This window comes from Siphateles boraxobius, unplaced genomic scaffold (genome assembly GCF_051911475.1).
Source record: "Siphateles boraxobius isolate OS27281-9 unplaced genomic scaffold, OSU_SipBor_1 130, whole genome shotgun sequence".
NCBI classification, from domain to species: Eukaryota; Metazoa; Chordata; class Actinopteri; order Cypriniformes; family Leuciscidae; genus Siphateles; species Siphateles boraxobius.
In genome coordinates this window covers 39,145,857-39,165,768 of record NW_027508734.1, presented here as the reverse complement: position 1 = coordinate 39,165,768, position 19,912 = coordinate 39,145,857, and the positions used below count along the sequence as shown (strand labels likewise).

General features: G+C 38.6%; 1 protein-coding gene across 18 annotated transcripts in view; it reads left to right on the top strand.

Annotated features, from left to right (window-relative positions):
• Window positions 1-19,912, top strand: part of brsk2b (BR serine/threonine kinase 2b) — a 156,410-nt gene that overhangs the window by 16,975 nt on the left and 119,523 nt on the right. The gene's annotated exons all lie outside the window — the stretch shown is intronic.

Here is a 19,912-nt window from a genome sequence, read left to right as displayed (position 1 = left end):
AAGCTGATGTTGTGACATAAACGACTCTGCTTTTCGACCCTTTCACTTATGACATGGTTTGGCTCTCGTTTTTAACTCTCTCTCACTCTCTCTACTTCCTTCTTGCATTGTTCGGTTAAACTTGGTCTTGGATTAAAGCCGATTAGCATAGGCTCTTATTGCGGCGTGCTGTGCCACCCTCCCCCGTCTTTCTTTGTGCTGCCGTCTTGCACCTCCCAAAATAGTGTGAAAAAAATGCAGCGTAAGTAGATTTAGCAAAAATGGGGCAAATTTTATGCATGGATATGCAACAATCAACACAATCTGGACAATGATGAAGCTGCTGTTTTTACTCATTAGGCGTTTTTACCACCTGCTGTAGGACCGGTTAGGCCCTCCTCTGACTGTCAGACCCTGGAGCGAGAGTGGCCTCAATTTAAGCACATGGCGAGCCAGAAGTACCATTGATGTTTAATTCCCCTTATGGCCAGTCAGTTGTAATTTGCTTATGGTGGATTTCCACAAAGCTGTTTTTATGAACATACTCTAAACACAAAGTAGAGTATGTTTGAATTGCTCTTTTTGTCAGAAGAGCTATAGACATTTCACAAAGCATATTTAAACAATAAGCCCTACAGAAACAGAAAAGCAGATGATTTCCTCCCCCTGTACATTCAAAACACTGAATGTAATTAGACAATATGGTAACTACTGTATGTAAATAATAAAAAGCACATTTAGTGGATGAAAAAGTTCACTTAATTGTATTGAATGTGTACTTGTACTGTACTTCAAATTTAAAAAGTACATTAAAAACTCTACCTGCAGGTAATATAATACTGGCATCCCACACGGAAAAGACTCATTTCCGGGAGATGGCACAACACCAAATAATAAAAAAAAAAATAATTATCCTATACTATACTATTATATTAATTTGTGTAAGCAATAATATTCGTGAGGTGAAACGAAAGTAAAAGTGATGTAGTTGAATGTGACAAAAAGAGGCAAGGGTCTCAACAAAGTCCAAACAAAAGTGGTAATATGTAACGGTAACACGCTTGACTGAGGACTTGTGATTGGATCACTGAAAATGCATCCAAATGCCAAGTGGAAATAGGCTATATCATTTGCGGGCATCAGTTAGCAACTATCAGTATGCAGGAGACTCCCGGACCTTCCGGGAGAGGTGAGATGTCTGTATAATGTTACTCAAATTAAAGGCCGCTTATGGGAACTTAAAGAGAGAACACTCATATGATTTTTTTTAACACACTTCAGTTAACTTAAAATCTGCACTTTTTAATAATATCAAATTAAAAGTTTTACTTTTAAAGTACCATGTAAATCATTGTTTTAATAATCTTTTGTTGTGCTTTAAAGAAAACATTACATTCAGTTTGCAGTTACTGTAAACAGATTATTTTAAATTATATTATTTCTGTAATAAGTACACTTTTTAAAACTATGCTAAAGTTTACTTCTTTTTCATGATGTTGTGTTGACAAAAAAGGGAATTGTAAATGTATGACCAAGAAGGAATACAGCCTTTTATAGTGCAACGGAGCTGCTAATAAGTTTAGCTGCTAGCATTGGCCTTGAGGTTTTATAGCAGTTAAGTATGGAAGTAAAATAATCACAAATGTTTTTTAAACAAAAAAGCTTGTTGAATTGCACTACTTGAAATATGCATTGCATTAACCCTGCTTACATTTTTATTGGCTGAAATTCAACATGGTTGTATATTTAAGCTGTGAATATTTCAATTCAAAACATTTCACACACATTTTCATTAATGGAAATTCAATAATCCACATTCACCTTTCAGATTTCACTTCCAAAATATTCATTCTGTTTAAAATTACAACCTATAATATTCGACAGGCAACCCATTCTATTTCGCTGTACAAATTCGCTTCCACAAATTCAGTGGTTCAAATTCGACAGAAAATTCAACATCTCACTTCCGGGAACGGCAGGAATATCAGTAGATTGCCGATTGACAATCTCCATAGCTGTTAGTCGACCTCACCAGCAGAGGGTGCAAGCGGCTGTTGACAAAAAAAACTATAGAGCAACGGGTGAGAGAGTCATTCATTCATAAAAACGGATTTACAGAAATGAAGCAAGCGGTAAGTATTTGTGATGATGATCAGGGTCAGTATATATATATGGAAAACAATTTACAGTTGGTTTTATGACTGTAAGTCATTCTCTTCAAATGCTAGAAGTTAGAAACGTGTGTACCAATGTCGTATATGTAACTTTAGAGATGGTCCCTAAATGTGCGAATATCGAATATCCAGTGTCTGTCAAGCCAACTTTATGCCAGAATTTCACTGGGAAATCGCTCTGCATGAAACTTTGCGCGTTACGTTCATATTGCCTGTTCCTACATCCCCAATTAGGTGGGAGTTTGGTCTTTTTTATTACTGTATTAGTCCATTAAGCGTTAAGTGTCCTGACCACAGGGGAATCCTGGAGAATGACATATTGAGGGAATCCCCAGTTCTGCAAGTTATCACCGCAATATAAAGTTAGGCAAACTAAACAACCGAGAGAAATATGTCTACTACCTCAGATTTAACGTTTTATCTGTACATCAGTTTCGAGGAATAACATTATAATCTCGTTCACGGTAGAGAAAGCTGCTTACATGTGCAAAAATTACTGTTAAGACTTCAATGTTAACACAGCTTTTGTGTCTTTATCAGCTTTTCCATATATATATACTGGCCCTTATTAATGAAAATGTGTGTGAAATGTTTTGAATTGAAATATTCATAAATATACAACCATGTTGAATTTCAGCCTATAAAAATGCTAGCCCTAAAAATATAATGCATTTGAATACAAGCAGGGTTGATGCAATGCATATTTTTTCAAGTAGTGCCAGTCAACAAGCTTTTTTGTTTCAAAAACATTTGTCATTGTTGTGATTTTTCTTTCCTTTGAATGTAACACCAACCTGTTATTGTCTGTATGAACTTTTCTTTAAATGTTTAGTTAATCCATGTTAAATTAAGTTAGTAATCAGTACATATATGTAGCAAATTAGCTCTATGAAATATTAATAACCAATCATAACTTGTTATAATTGATTATGAATATTTGTGTCAGTTAATCGGGTTAACTTGATGTAGCTACATTAACATTACAACCAATTACTTGGTTCATCCTGTGAACCCTCATTATTGGTTATTAATTAATTAATAGAAATTTACATTTCCGGGGCACGGGAAATGTCTTTTTTACAAAGTACTACTAAGAGCAAGTAGTCAAGATCGATATGATTAGTGACTCCAGATATGAGCTTGAGACACGGACAACTTTACGTGTGATATGAACAAGACTTTATTAACTAGACTAAACATTTAACTACTCTAACATACACATACATACATGCACACAGTTAACCAAGGGAAAGAGAGCTGAAGAAGAATACAGGAAAGCAAGAAGTTGTAGCATTGTTTGAAATTCAGCAGATCGACGGTTTGAGCAAACCATCAGTTTAGTTCTAACACGTCCTTTAAAAGGTGTAAGGATACTTAATGTATCAAATAATGAGACTAAGTTTGATACTTGCATCTCTCGCCCATTTGAACTAAACTGTCCTGATGCAATTTGTAGAGGCTCCAGTTGATCTTTGCTGATGTTGTTTTGATGAGAGAGAACCATTTGGAGCGAGAGGATCTTTGGTGAAAGACAAGGCCGCAGCCTGGCACAAGCTTGGGGGTCCTTAGAAAACTTTTAGTTTAGCATCATCTTCACTTCAGGACTTCTCAGAAAGGACCAAGAGAAAGAGAGAGCTAAGATAAGCTAAGAGCACGAAGAGCAAAGAGAGTCAAGAGAGTCAAGAAGGTCAAGCTACAATCTAAACCTTGAGAAAGGTCCCACCTCTCAGGGTTGGCTCGGCCAGTAAGAAAGGTGGAAGTTCCAGGCGGGAAAATTTGGTTTATGGCTCTTTGTTTCAAGGGTGCTCATTTGCATGTGCACGCTGGAGGGCTGGTAGCCGATGAAGAAACTATGAAAGATTATTGTAATAATAATATGTTGTTGTTATCGACATATCATGTACACAGTCATTTCGATCTTCAAAGTACCAAGTTATAGAGACCAAATATGCCACACATATGATTTTGGTTAACCATAGTATGCAAAGTCTGAAACATTAACCCATTAGAGTTTACAAGAAAAAACAACATAAAAGGAAAATCATGAGATGGGAAAATTAGATGCATTTTTATACATTTCTCAAGTGGTTATATGTAGGATTAACTGGGTTTACTTCTCCTTCTCAGTAACAATTAAGTGAGTGTCACATCTCTTAGGAATTCCCTTTTTGGGGTTGTAAAAATTCTTATAAATGTAACAGGACACTGTGAGTGTCTAAGTTCTGCCAGTGGTGTTCGCTTCATTGGGATGTAAGTTTCGGGGGAAGTTACACAGATCTTTGTTGGGAGAGTGAGTTTGCCGGACTATTCATTAAATATAATGAATAATGTGTGTGTGTGTGTGTGTGATTGGTCCCGACGCTACATATACATGCATAGTTATAATCAAGCTACAGCATTTTTTTTGACACAATGCGAAATCGAATATTTGAAGTATTATACTCGTTGTGCGTCACAATGACAGAATTATTAGCTATAGCTAACATACTTTAGCCTGATTTCTCACTCATAGTAAATGTTAATGTAAATAAGGGGAAGGCTCAAATCAAAACCATACTGTTTCGTTTTAAATAACTAAACATTTGTTTCTCCAGAAAAAAAAAAAAGTATATTCTGTTTGATTCTTCATGTTTGATGGGTACCTCATGATAGATTCTTGCCTCTGCTTTCTTCTGTTTTACACCTGCCTTGCATATCAAAACTCATCCAAGCAAATGTAAAAGAAACACTCTGAAGCAACGTCTCTGAGAAAAAATAGAGAACAGGATGCCCCAGAGTGAGAGCTTGCTGAAGAATGAGTGTTCTTTACAAATATCATTCATGGTCGTATGTTAACGCCTCTGTCAGTGTCTGTGAAGAATAAAGCCATTTCATGGTGAATGCATGGCTATGGCAGGAATAAGGAGGGAGACTGTCAGGATTCATTGATTTTCAAGAGAGTGAAAAACATCAACAGGCTTATCACAAAGCCATTTAGCCCTGACTATGAGAGACTGAGATGGAGAGAGAGACGTTGGATCACAGGGCATATTTTCTCAGATGGGGGATGCTATTATAGCATTAGCAAGAAACTTTCACTGATTGAATATGTCTTAAAAAAACGGGAATGGAATTCATTTACTGGCTAAAATAACATCTAAAAGTCATTTTGGCCCTTATACTCTGGATAGTCAATTAAGACACACTGACATGATTATGTGCCCTGCAGGTTAATAATAGTGGGTTTTTAGCTTGGCAGGCATATAAAAATGAAAATGGAAAAATAAAATCTAAATGCTTAAAATCATGCCTTCAGGGATTAGTAGATTTTGGTCCATTTTAGGCAGTATCTTGATCAAAAGACCCGTGAATATGGATTTTTTTTCTTCTGGAGCTTATGGACTTAACCCTCTGCTGTCTGCCTCACCAGGGAATCAGCAACACTGCGCCGTATGTGGCTTTGTCTGTTGCTGTACAGTAAGAGTATTAGCGCCTGACTTCCGCGGCTTGTGCAGTCATGTTTTTTTGTTTTTGCCTCCAGGAACCATGGTTTCCTTTGTGAATGCCTAAGGTTCATATTATAGATGGGGGGTGGTATTGCAGACATGCAATATGAGGAAATGTACCAGCATGGCATGCAATTATTGGCACACCACAGTAGCTGCGTTTCATTCATCTCCAATGTATGATGTCATAGTGCTTCTCAACGCTGCCGTTGGCTTGACACTTCACGCATGTGTAATGATTACAGCAATGCAGGAACAATGGAAGCTTGTTCGTGAAGTGTGATCCCTTATACAAAGTGTACCATCACTCCCAGTATAATAGCAGTGCTGTTCAAACCCAATGATGTTCAGAGCTCATGCGCTGACGCACTGAAAAGTGTGTTGTGTGAGATGTGGGATGCTGCTTTTGTAGTACTTTGTCTGGTTTGACAGTTCATATTTCCAGCCCTTCAATCTTACTTTCGTTGCTGTAGATCAGTGACTCTGAAACTGTGGATCAGACAGCCGATGGTCTGTGGAGGATTTTTAGTGGTCCATGAGTTCAGTTGATTGGCTGATTTAGACCTAAACAATATATAATTATTTTAATTAACAAAAAGCATCAACATTCTATTAATTCAGTGATTTAACCAATTCATAACAATGAGTAGCCTACATATAAAAGATAAAGTGTTTCTGTCCCATTCTGGTAAAATGTCAGCAGGGCCGGAGTGGGGCCACTTTTCAGCCCGGGAGTTTCAGGCCTAAGACCGGCCCACTTTTTCCATGGTGGTGGAAATTGGATGAATAAAAGCAACAGTTCAGCTCTTACTATTGTGTAGTTTTCATTAATACCATGGTTCAACAATAATGTAAAGGTTAAATAATAATTCACTTAAGCTGAGAAGTTAACAAAAAATATTCCACTATTCCACAAGGATATTGATAAATTAACAAAAGCATAGGCTACTGATCTTTTACATGAAATAACTTTAATTCACATTGTTTACTCTGGTATCCTCTCTACCTGTCCCTGTAGTTATGACCTCCTCATATTTAGCGGGGGACTGGCTTATCTGCTGCTCAGAAGCTACAAAAAAATAATTAAGAGGTCATTTTACTGCATACCATAGGTGTAATTTGCAGGTTGGGCGGTTGGGACATGTCCCCACCACTTTTTGCCAGGGTCGATTTTGTCCCCACCACTTTTGAAACATCTCGCGGCACGGATGTACCAATACAAATAAATAAAACATCTTGTTAACTCTAGAACATTCATTTCGTTCGTTTGTTAAATAAGAGGCGATCTGAAATGTGTTGTTTTTTAAATCAAGTGACCAAAGTGCTCATTGCCGCTGCTATCGAGACATCAGTGCCGCGGATACAGAGTTCTGTTGTGACTCACGCACAGCCTTCACACAGACTCGCGCTTCAATCCGTTGCGGAGAGACTCTCTCAATTCGTTACGGTGCAATCACAAAACATAATGCACAAAAAACGTGTCCCTGCTTGATATACAACCACTAATAAACAATCGGTTTTGATGAGGGGGAAAAAAACTATACAACTTTGTGCGGATTAGAGCCCAGAACCTCTGACACGCTTGGCAAAAGTTCTGCCACCGGACTATTACAGTGCATGGAGAGAACAATCAGATCTATGTATGTAATCATGTGAAAATTCTCGCCACTAACACACTATACCGCGCCATATATTGGGTGATACAAAAAGGCTAATATTTTAATTAAATTTAATATTTTGCTTGTGAATAGGTTGACAACACTACAACGGTATTAGCCGAATAATAGTTGTTGCCACTTGTGTTTGTCCTCTTGAAAATAAATCTGTAAGCACATTTGGCCGCATCCTCCTCCAATGCCTTTCTTTTTTTCAACCTGGCTTTTTCAGCCCCTCCTGGCCTCTTCCTCCCATCCATCCTCCCTGACGCGTACTGTTACGGTAGGGCCAGCCCAGCTATCAGTAGCCTACCTGAGAAAACGTTTTGGAAAAGACGGGCTATGGACCCAACCAACTCTATTTGGGAGGAGAGGGGAGAACTCCGTCACATGGTACAACCCTTGCATTCATAGGCTGCGCGCTGCGGTGTCAGAATGTGGAATGTATGTAGCCTAATTTAAGAGAAGATAGACTAACAAACAAATGTACGTTTTTACAAATGTAAAAAAAAAAAAAAAAAAATTCCTCGACCGGCCCAAAAGTGAAGCGGCCCACCGGGAATTCTCCCGACTCTCCCGATTACCCACTCCGGGCCTGAATGTCAGTGAAATTTTCCAGACAAAAAATATATGTAATATATGAAGCGCTGCTCACACAGAAGTCACCTTCAAACCAAGCATCTTTCTGTTGATCAACTTGACCATCTTCAACAAGTTGTGAAATGGGCAAATCATTCACCCTCACACAAAATTCCAGATCACGTGGATTCCTAATGCAATGACCCAATTTCGCCTGTGAAAATTTGATAAACGGCACTAAATGTGACTGCACCTTAGCTAGCAAACAGTTGGCTCAAAAGTTCATTAGTTAAAAGTAGAAATAATAACAAAACAGCAGTCTGGCAAATTATGGATCAGTAAAAGTGAGGCTAGCTTATAAACAAAGGATAATTTTTACACTACTTAAATCTGTAGGTAATTGTTTTTTTTGGCTGTTTTTGAGAATCACTGTGCAAGATGTATAGAATTTCGACCACTCCACAAAATAAAAGCACCGTATAGCCCTAGCCATAGATGACAAGAGACTACTGATGTCTCTTGAACACTCTTATTTTAATTTCAACCAAATGTATCTTGCATGCTGAGATCAACAGCATCAGGTTTTTGAGGTCTTATTCGCTCTGAGCTGAAGTGAAGTATATAGCAAAGGCCTTATATACATACAGCCTTTGCTATATGACATTTGTATTTTCACTTCAGCACAGAGCGTATTTATAAATACTCTAAAATGAACACATTCACTGTCTACTTGGCTGATGTGAACATGACATTTTTGCAGTTCCTTTGACATTCAAATAATAACACGTTTTTAAAGAGCCAGAAGGCTCTTAAACCAGCCATAGACACTAGATACTTCATTGTATCTATTCAAATTCCGAAACATTAGTCAAAACACTGAGGAGGATTTAACATTTGACACCACACCTGATGTTACTACGTCTTTGATCTCAGATTGCACACAGTCACCCATTCCCAAACGCAAGGTCAACGGAGAGCCCATGAGTCCGTGCACACAGGAAATTGCTGACTGCACAAGAGGAAGTATTTAACACTCTGCCACCCCCCATAAGGCCTGGGACACAATCAGGAACGGTGAAATTACTTTTCTGCTGATGCCTATCCGCTCTTTCTTGTTGATAAGTACTCTGAGATGTTCTTAATTATTTTCCCTTTCTCGTTTTCTGTGCCAAATGCAGACACCCATGCAATAATTTCTGGAAGAGGTTTTTTTTTCTTTCTGCACTGGGAGGACCAAAAAAAGAGATCATATTAAAATTTCATAAAGCTATGCCAAAGGCTGTGTCTTTCAATATTTCAGGCAATATTTTGGTTATTTGGTGTCAGATTTTGAACTGGATACTTCAGACAAAAATAATATGTTTTATTAGATTATTACTGAGCCTATAAATATGAAATACACAGCACACAGAATAAATTTTTTCGAAAAATGTTGATATTACATATGCTCTTAATAATGCCCCATTTCATCCAGCAATATTTATAATAATGCATTATTTATGTTTTTGTCATTTCTTTTCTTTTCTTTTTCGTTTCAAGTGATTGAAATAATTTAATTTAGCATGTTCCACAAAAGAAAAAAATGTTGTGCTTTTATATCTTCACACACCTTCATTCATATACAAATTCATGCATACATAGTGTTCAGGAAAGGGAACCTCAGGCCTTGGATCAATAGCAACTGTTCTTGGCATGAAGCCATGTGTAGTTGTGAGCGGTCGCTTGTATTGTGTTGTATTGTGAGGTTGTGTTTCAGAGGCTGACTCCCCTGCCACACTTGTCCAATGCTTCACTTTCCACAGACAAAAGAAGGCTGGACTTCTCTGCTCTCTGTATAGAAAAAATTGATATTCGAGAAGAGAATACTGAGCAATTTCAAAACAATCCCCCCTTAGCACTTTCACCTCTCGCTAGATCAGTGGGAGGACATTATGGCTGGTTTGCTGTGAGGTTTCGACTTGACAAGTGTGTGCTTGTCCACAAATATATGTGCCAGTGTATTCGGCTGTGACTTTTGGCATAACCCCTCCCCTCCAGTTTGTCTTTGCAGTGAGCTCTGCATTTTGTTGACAACAAAAAGCCTTGCAGAAATATTTTTTTACTGACCCACTTCAGTCTGTTTGTAGAAGTGTGAAGGTGAAAAGTTGTCTTTTTATATTAAGAAAATTATGAAATTGGCTCAAATTGACTTGTGTACCGTGTTATTTCAATTTAGTACAGTATATATACTGTATAATATATATATATATATATATATATATATATATATATATAATATAAAGTTTAATATAGGATAGTCTATGTATTCATTTAAGAAAAGGTTTTTTTTGTGATTGTCAGCAGTTTTGAGTGGGTAAGATAAGTCCTTTAGAATTTGTCTGCTCTATCTCTATTCATATTCATTCTCGCTCAATTGTGTCTTCCCACGAATTGGACCTTTTCTGTTTCCATTCCATTTATCCGATTAAATTAGGTTAGAGACTATTTCGGTTCCATTGATAGATTGAGCCAGATTGAAAGTCTGAGAATATATTTCTCATATTTTGACACCCTAATATAAGTTCACTTTCTCTGTCATCATTTGAGTAATGGCTCCATCTCCTGTAGTGAAGGGCAGCTCACGCTGACTTAAAATACTGCATAAAAAGTACTGCATATGGTATAAAAAATTTTTGGGCTCTCTGTTCAAGTGTCCCATCCAGAGCACACTCAGGCACACATATGGGTGGAGGGTGGTTGGGTGTTGTGCCAATCCCAGCGTCCTCCTCTGTGAAGCATGTCTTATGAAACCACCGTGCCTTGAGACGTAAAGGTTACGTGAACCGAGTGCTCTGTTATTCAGCTCCTTCATCCCTCTGTCCGTACTCTTTTCCTCCTCTTCAACTCTCTTGGGTATTTGTCATATAGCGTTCTGCAGATATAATTTGGTGTGATTGTGGAGGATTACAAAGGGCCAAAAGAGGATTTTGCCGCTCTGCGGTTTTATTGCTGTAATGAGCCGAGGACCTGAACTGTCTGTCTGACTGCATCTGAGTGGCTCTGCAGACACACGTGGCCTCAAAACTTCCAGAGTTTGGAGAGAAAGACCATGAGCCACTTTAATAAGAGTAAAGCCTCATTCCGGCAGTAATAAAAACGAACCGTCGTGCCAACTTTGACGCACACAGAGTCCCCAGATGACTTTCTCAAAGCATTGTTGGCAAAAGATTAGACCCATTTACTTTCTTCAAAAGATCCCCAAAGATTTTTGTGTGCTTTGTCTTATTATATGTAAGCAAGCCACTGTACTATTTAACATTTGAGCTACAACAAAACAGAGTGATATTCCTAGCTGAAGTGGAACCTGTCTGAAATCTGTTTGTCTGGTCGATCTGTCTGTCTGCCTGTATCGTCGTCTGTCTGTCTGTCTGTCTGTCTGTCTGTCTGTCTGCTTCTTGATCTGTCTGTCTGCCTGTATCGTCGTCTGTCTGTCTGTCTGTCTGTCTGCTTCTTGATCTGTCTGTCTGCCTGTATCGTCGTCTGTCTGTCTGTCTGTCTGTCTGTCTGTCTGTCTGTCTGTCTGTCTGTCTGCTTCTTGATCTGTCTGTCTGCCTGTATCGTCGTCTGTCTGTCTGTCTGTCTGTCTGTCTGTCTGTCTGTCTGCCTGTATCGTCGTCTGTCTGTCTGTCTGTCTGTCTGTCTGTCTGTCTGTCTGTCTGTCTGCTTCTTGATCTGTCTGTCTGCCTGTATCGTCGTCTGTCTGTCTGTCTGTCTGTCTGTCTGTCTGTCTGTCTGCTTCTTGATCTGTCTGTCTGCTGTTCTATCTACCATTCTATCCACCGCTCTATCAAATAAATATATGCCATTTTAATTGTTTTCCATTAATCAGTAATTTTTAATAATCAACATTTCCCTTGCATCGACTGCTATAATGGAATGATTTTTCATTGAGCTCATCATAATGCACTATTTGGACTGCTTTCTCCACCAAGGATAGATGCAGTGCTGCCTTATAATTTGGCCACAGGAAGGTAAACTTAATAGAAGACAGCATTATTAAAATGCCTGTATTATGGAACAACAACTTTTTGGATAAGGATCACAACCACGATGCCTTAAAATAATAAAGCTCACCGAGTTTTGGAAACATGCACCATGAGTTACAGTATTATTGAGATATATGTTGAGATATTGTGAATAGTAATTTTAAAAAGTAGTCTAGCTCATTCTTTTAAATAAAAACCTTAACAGACAGGTTTCTAGCTTATGATGCAGTTTTATTATTATTTTACATTTACCACAAACATGAAACAGCTACAACAGGAAATTTACAGATGTTGGCATGACAACTGAAAGGATTCTTGCTCAATGTACAGTTAGATCAGGAAGTTTAATAATGATATCTACATTGTTGAAGACATATTTATTGTAACAATTACTTTAGATTTTGGTTTAATAGTACATTTGAGATATTTCTGGAAAGAGTCACCATCATTGAAATGTTTTTCTTTATAGCATATTTTTCCATGCTTCTCCAACCTTTTTTCCCCAGAGGATAGATATGTTATCTGTCACCAGTGTTGGAATAGATGTTTGAAATGCTTATTAAAAAGGTGACATTTAGAATAATCTCATGACTTTTGGCATAGTTTGCTTTATGGAGATTACCATGCTGAGGAGCCCATCCTGTGCCTTCATTCGAGTTCTCTGTTGTGGAGCTGGATGTGATATTAGTTTTTTTGGGCATGCCTTTGTTTGTGGGGTTTGCTTGGCAGAGGCGAGGGGATCAAAATGGATTAAGCCCCCCTTTTCTCCCTCTGTCATTCTTCCGCTTTTCATATTTGAGCTCCAATATGTAGAGCAATGAGGACTTAACCCCTACCATCTCACTTCCTCCTCCTTGCTCTTGATGTAATCCAAAAATACATTTTTGTATTTTCCTGAGAGGGCTGAGACAGCACAGTCTGTCCACCTCAGTCTTCCACATACTTGCGCTCACCTCATTATTTGTGCGTGTTATGAGTTGAGTCATGCAGTATGCATGAGGCTCTTTAGGGCCCTGCGCTCGCATATGTATGCAGTGTTTGTTGTCATTAGAATCTTGTATCACCAAACAGGTTTGCATTGGCATTCCTTTGCAATACAATCGGTGTGTTTTGCTTACGCAGGGGAAACAGAGCTTTGGCCTCTATAGCCATTACACAGAAGGGTATCCTCTGTCATGTGCGCTGTACAACACTTCTATGTTTTCTAATAAAACTGGAATTCAGCTCAGCTGCAGAATGACCTCATGTAATGTGTCTTTTGAATTGGCTGTGTCTTTATTTGTGGTGACCATATAAATGAAAATTCAGTATTTTCTAACCTTTACGTTGTTCCTAACCTGTACGGCGTTATTTCTTTTATTGAACACACATACACACAAAAAAAATATTTTTGAAGAATATCCTGCATACTTTTTCCTACATAATATAAATGAAGTGAATGAGGTCCAGGGCGATTATACTACAGAATGACAAAAAAAAAGACTTTTACATAATATTCTTTGTGTGAGGAACAGACCAAAATTTTATTTGGTCATGAACTGCATTTTTTTCGCCAAAGTCTACTTCGCCGTTACGGTATAAATACTTATATCAAATGATCTGTATCAGACAAAGCAATAGTGAAACATGATAAAACTGTTACTCACTCTTGTCTGTTGCGACATTACTGTCTGATCCAATGTAGTCGGCACTGTCTCATCGAACTTTGTCTTGTATAAAAATTAATCTGCAGGCAAAATGAAGCGAAAAAGCGACCAGTGTCTTACTGACGCGATCTGACTGGAACTTTGTTATAAGATAAAGTTCATCCACGCTTTCTTAATGTTAGGATCACAAGAATGACAATGTGTTTTTTCCACAAATTGGCACTTCGAAACGTCTTTTAATCCTCAGAGGCATCTCTATCATTTTGTTGCTGGAGTAATCCTGTGTTTGCGTTTCTCTCGTATTTACTACTACATGACATGTGTAATAATAATATGACAAAAACTATTATTATTATAAGACTTAAGTTTTAGTCTATTTCTCACACAAATTGAACAAGTCTTCAGAAGACTTGAAATGTAGGACACAAATTATATGGACTGCTTTTATTTTTTAATTTGCTTTTAATTTGGGCTCTGAGGAGCCCGATATGTCATTCTTTTTGATTCTGAGGGAAAGAGTGGCCAGGATATTCACTTAAAAATGCACCTGTCATGTTCCCATAAATTCTACAGGTTTGGCATGACATAATGGTGATCAGATGACAGTTTTATAATTTTTGGATGAACTCACCCTTTAATAAGTCATATTTTTGGCTGCTGTTGATAGCATGACCCCCCCCCTTTCCCACACCCCAAACAATTTAAACGCAAACGCTGCCCCAAAAGCCAATTCTAAAGATTTATTTGTCATGTTTGTCGTGGTTTTGGGGAGAGAGAAAAATCGCGCCTGTATGCTGTACATTTTAAGTCCCAGTCAGAGAAAAGAAAACACATTGTGGTTGTATTTAATAAATGAGATCATCACCAAAGCTTTGTAAGGACTGAAAATTGTCCTCAGTAGAGCAGTGTGGCGATGTATCTCGGCTGTTTTGCAAGGAGCACAAGTGAGAGGTTGTCTGAGTGGGCTGCACAGACACCAAGACATGCAATCCTAGTCCTTCTCCTCCTCCTGATGCAGTCTGGTTTCCTCTGTACCGCTCTGTGGCTGCACATCGCTAAGCATCACTCATGAACCGATTCCCTACTCCGAGTGGGAGGAACTCAAGCATAGTTTACATCTGAGGCACTGTGATGTCTCAGAGGCATTTATGCAAATGTTCAAACGTGAACATTCTATTGTACTGCGGTCTATGATTTTAGCATTGCTCACGGTTTCTTCACGTGAAGGTGGGGATTGAAGATTCTGACGCACAGCGTGTCGTAAAAACATCTCTGACTCAGAGTTGGGCAGTTATCCTATTTGCTGTCCCACTGGCACCATGCGAATATTCTTTGCAGGGTGAACAAATGGCAAGTCAACAACAACTTGACACTTTTGCATCCGAGCGACCAACGTGCTATAGAATTCACAAGCGCCATTAGTACCAGCCGCAAGCTTGGAGGTGGATGGGGTAAATAACTGAAGTTCTCAATGATGGAGAAGTGGGGAGACGGGATAAGATTGGTTAGCGATGGAATGTGAGACATGGAATGAATAATTTGTGTGCTTGGAGGGGGTTGCCTGTGCTGATTATACCTCTGTGATGCTGATAGGCCGTCTGACGAGAGGGATCCGCCTGCCTTCATTATCTCCCACAGCAGGGAGAGCTGTGATTGGAGCAGAGAGCCACGCTGAGACAGATAGAAGGACTGCTGTGCGAGAGACGCTCTCTGAAATCTCCAACCTGTGACCTTACACTGACCTTAACCACCTCAGTTACTGAGACGCTGTAGCTCTGTTCCAAAACCTAGTGGGCTGCCTACTTAGATGGCAGTTTAAAGCATTATAGGCGCTCTCCAGGTGTAGAGGGTTTTTCCAAATGGCACACAACGTAATTGTGATTCTACATTTTGTTGGCCGTTAAGGCTTCAACATTAAGGCAGTATTGTCTGGGTTTTTATTAATTTAGATATTTTTAAATGTGGCTCTTATGCTCACCAAGGCTGCATTTATTTGATTAAATAAAAACATTAAAAACACAGTCTTCAGTGTGATACACATGATACTTCAGAAATTATTCTAATATGCTGATTTGCTGTTCAAGAAACATTTCTGGTATTTTCAGTGTTGAAAACAGTTGTGCTGCTTAATATTTGTGTGGAAACTGATATATTTTTTGAGGGATTTATACACAATATTTCTCAACTTCCACAATTAAAATTTCTCTAGTTGATGTATAATATTTATAAGGAGGGTAACTTTGGTCCAAGGAGCTTTTGTGCAATGTGTATTATGTGTAATGCAGCAGAAAGAGAAACCAAAATGTAGTGTTGCTCATCACTTGTCATGGTCTTGGTTGATTGGGGAAAAAAACTTTGATTAACGTGAAAGCAGAAAATTGTGGGTTGAGTCTCCTACGCTCTTAACATGGGTGTGTAGACAGTACAGATCTTCTGTCTGTGCGCAACTAGTCTTATTGAATGTTTATTTATGTTAAAGTCCCCCTGTAGTCAATAATTTTATCCCTTAAAATTCATCTTTGATCACCATCATTTTCCTTGAAAAATGTTATTCATGCCTTAAAATAGCTTGAATTTTACTTTACACCTTTGCCTCATTTAGTATATGTGGTTCTATGAATATCAAAATTAGTCCCGCCTCCACTCACTCACACCAGTTGAAAATAACACATTGACGTGATTGGTTACAAGGTAGTTTGTGATGTCAGAAACACCAGCGATTTCAAACCGTGTTTTTGAGACTGTCTTTGGTTCACTGCAGTTTTAAGGAGAAAATACTCTGCAATGGTGTTGACTTTTACATTTACATTTACACATGGTTTGTCTTAAAGCATATAATAAACACCACATAGACATATAAACAACATTTAAAAGCTGGATTTTCACCACTTTAAAATATCTTGAGCTTTATACTAAATAAACCATCAGAGGTTTGGTAAATCTTGATGGTGCTTGTTTAAGACTCTGCTTAAGTTTCCAAATCACAAACACACACACAGCTGGAGTGTTCGTTTGGATTGAATGATCTGATTGTTTGACATAATTTCATAATTTAAATCCAAACTCGCTAACTTTCTAAATGCATAAGATGGCTGACATGCAAACGTATAAAGCGTCATTCAACAAGGGTGTCGCTTGTTGGTTTTGTATCCAATATTTAAACGTTGAGAGTTATTTCCCTGTAAAATGTCTCTTGATGTGTTGTTGATTATAATCAATCGTCAAGAAGCAAAGGCCAGAGGAGTGGAGGAAGAGAGGGGAGTGATGGGGCTTCATGTAGCGAGCCATGTCGCATGGAATGCAAAATGTTCCACCTGAATGCCTTTTTCCACGGCTACATCATTTATCTGACTGCGAGAGCTCTGTGTTTGGAGAACAGGCCTCGGTGAGGGATGGAAATGCAACCGTGAACGGACAGAAAGACTTCCCCTTGCATGTATTCATAATTTCTGCCTATTAAGTCACTTTTGCTGCCTGTTTTGCTGTCATCTGCTTCTCAGGGATGATTTCTGGGAGGTTTTGTGGCGTGTAGCCGCATTTTGAGGTCTATAGAAGGATTTGTGTGTGTGCTATAGTGTAATCACATTGAATGTGGGTAGATGAAACAACACTATATTTTGTCAGTCAGCTGTACGCAAGAATCAGCACATGATGAGGTGGCTATAAATGGTTAAGTATATGCAAGAAAAATTAGACCATTCACACTTCAGTATGCAAATGATTGTAATAATAAGGTCAATGGAAGGTTTTCGATCAGATGTTAAATGTGGGTAAAATGAGTAGCACTGCTTTTCACAAAGGAAATAGCAGTGCTTGAAGGCAGCAAAAGAAAAGGTGAAAGTTCTTAAGTGTTGTTTCTGCTTAAAAGAAATGTTGCATCAGAGCGGATTCTCCATTGTCATGACATTTGTATGCAAATCAATCAGAATCTCCAGGTCCAGGATGAGCTGGAGGAGATTTTTAAAGCCCTTTTCAGCGTATGTGATTTCAGACTTGTGCTGCTGTCCATGGTCCTGAATAGATTCCCTTGACTGTGTCCCCTGCCCCTGTGGTCTCTCTGTGCACATGCATTTATATCTTCATAAATCTCCATTTGTTGTAATATAACTACCAACAAGATACATACAGTTTGCCGTCTAAAGTTATTTTTCATTTTAATTCTCTTTTGGTTGACAGAATTGATTAGCTTTATTCCCTTTCCCGTCGAGGGAAAGGATGTGTTCTTAGCATGGGGAATACTGACTGCAAAGTAGTTTAACACATGCACTCTCACCAGTGTTTTTCCTCTCTAATCATGTGACTAATGTATGTGTTCAGCTGTGGTCAGATGTTGTGTATCATGCTAATAGGGGATGAGGTGTAAAAGCCCCACAGGAGACATGCCAGAGAGGTCTTCACTTAAAAGCTAATCAAACTGTCATTATCACACCTCCTGAGAAGGGATGTGCGAAATAGCGAATGTGAGTGGGATTCTCGAATCCTATCTCCGATACTGGCTTTCAAATTTCAGTTTACAAACCCGAAACTCCTGTTTGTGTTAAACGCCACTGGATTACATGGTGGCCGGGCACTCAGTATAGTTGTAAAATGCTGTCAAAGGACAATATCTGCACACACACACATAAACGCCGAGGACCCGCAATCACATTTGCCCTGAAGCTGTAATTTGTCTTGTGCAGTCAGTCTCCCAGGAGATGGTGGAGTTTATGTAGATTATTGCCTAAAACTGGGTTAAGATGAATGCCACCTCCATAGACCGATACAAACACCATTACCGTCCTCTGATACCTACGGCAAAGAGGATTTGCTGCTGATAAATCAGGCCACGGATATTTGTATATGTGAATACCGCTCATATTTTGAAGGTCAGGTGGGAGAATTAATGAAATATGTGTGAAGATTGGAAAGCATGATAAAATGCATGACATCAACCACTTTTTTGGTGAGAGAAATACTTGTCAGGAAAGTCATGAAACGCCCTTCACGAAAATCCACTATTTACTGCATACGGCCACAAACATACATCGTGTTATCAGATTTGTTTTTCCCTTCTTAAATTTTGACAGTGCAAGAAAATAAAATTTAATTTTGTACAGAAATGGCAGGCGTTTTTGGAGGAGAAACATTCTGTTTGTGAAGATAAGATGTAACGGAAAACGTTTACAGATGAGAGAAACACATCTCTGACCTTTTACTGACTTGCCAGCTCTCATCCATCCTCACTGTCTCCCATCACAACACCGCGCATCAGAGTTTAACAGACATAAGTAGATAAGTGTGTATAGACACAAACAGATGCGCTATACTCACAGTGCTAATGGAGAGATATCAAAACAGAGACCCTTCCTCAGATTTCACATCTGGACTGGATGAGTGTGTGCGTTACATTGCAATGTGACAACTAGTTTGCTCTCATTATAATCTCCTGAGCTGTATACTGTGGCGCACCACTTTCTGTTGTGATTGACCTTCAGTTGCTGTTTCTATTTTTGATGCTCTGCACAGCTGAAAATATGAATATTCTGTAAAATACACTGAAAAAGTTTCTGCTTTAAATCAAGTACAATCAACTAGGATGCTTAAAGTTGCAGTAGAGAGTTTTGAGAAAATGTTGACTTAGCCTGAAAATTTGAACAAGCACAACTTACAGGTCCAACCCCCTTGCTCTCTGCTGCGCTACAGCCCTCCCTCCACAGCTCCTCCCCCACAGCAGAAGCTGCCGTGAACGTGCAGGCTAGTAAGCAGGACCACCGATGACGGCGGATTATAAACAGTTATGGAACATTCACTAATATGGACGAAACATCAACAATATGCTTTACATTGACTATGGCCTGCTGCCCATACTTTTACTACAAACTTGGTCCTCAAATCATTATGTATTTTGCAATACATGTAACTTTATAACGTTGCACTCTTTCTATAAGTTATAAATAGCTACTAAGATAACGTTAAAGGATTAGTTCACTTTTAAAAAAACTTTTGCTGATAATTTACTCACCCCCATGTCATCCAAGATGTCCATGTCTTTCTTCAGTCGAAAAGAAATGAAGGTTTTTGATGAAAACATTCCAGGCTTTTTCTCCATATAATGGACTTCAATAGGACACAAACGTTTCAAGGACCAAATGACAGTTTCAGTGCAGCTTCAAAGGGCTTTAAATGATACCAGACGATGAATAAGGGTCTTATCTAGCGAAACGATCGGTCATTTCAAAAATAAATACAAAACTTTAAGTTTTATAAGCACAAATGCTCGCCTTGCTCTGTTCTGTGATGCACGTTCGTAATCCTGTTCGAACTCGTTCATCAAAATGAACAAATCTTTTTTCGAGTCATTTCGTTCGTTGAATGAACGAAATGACTCCA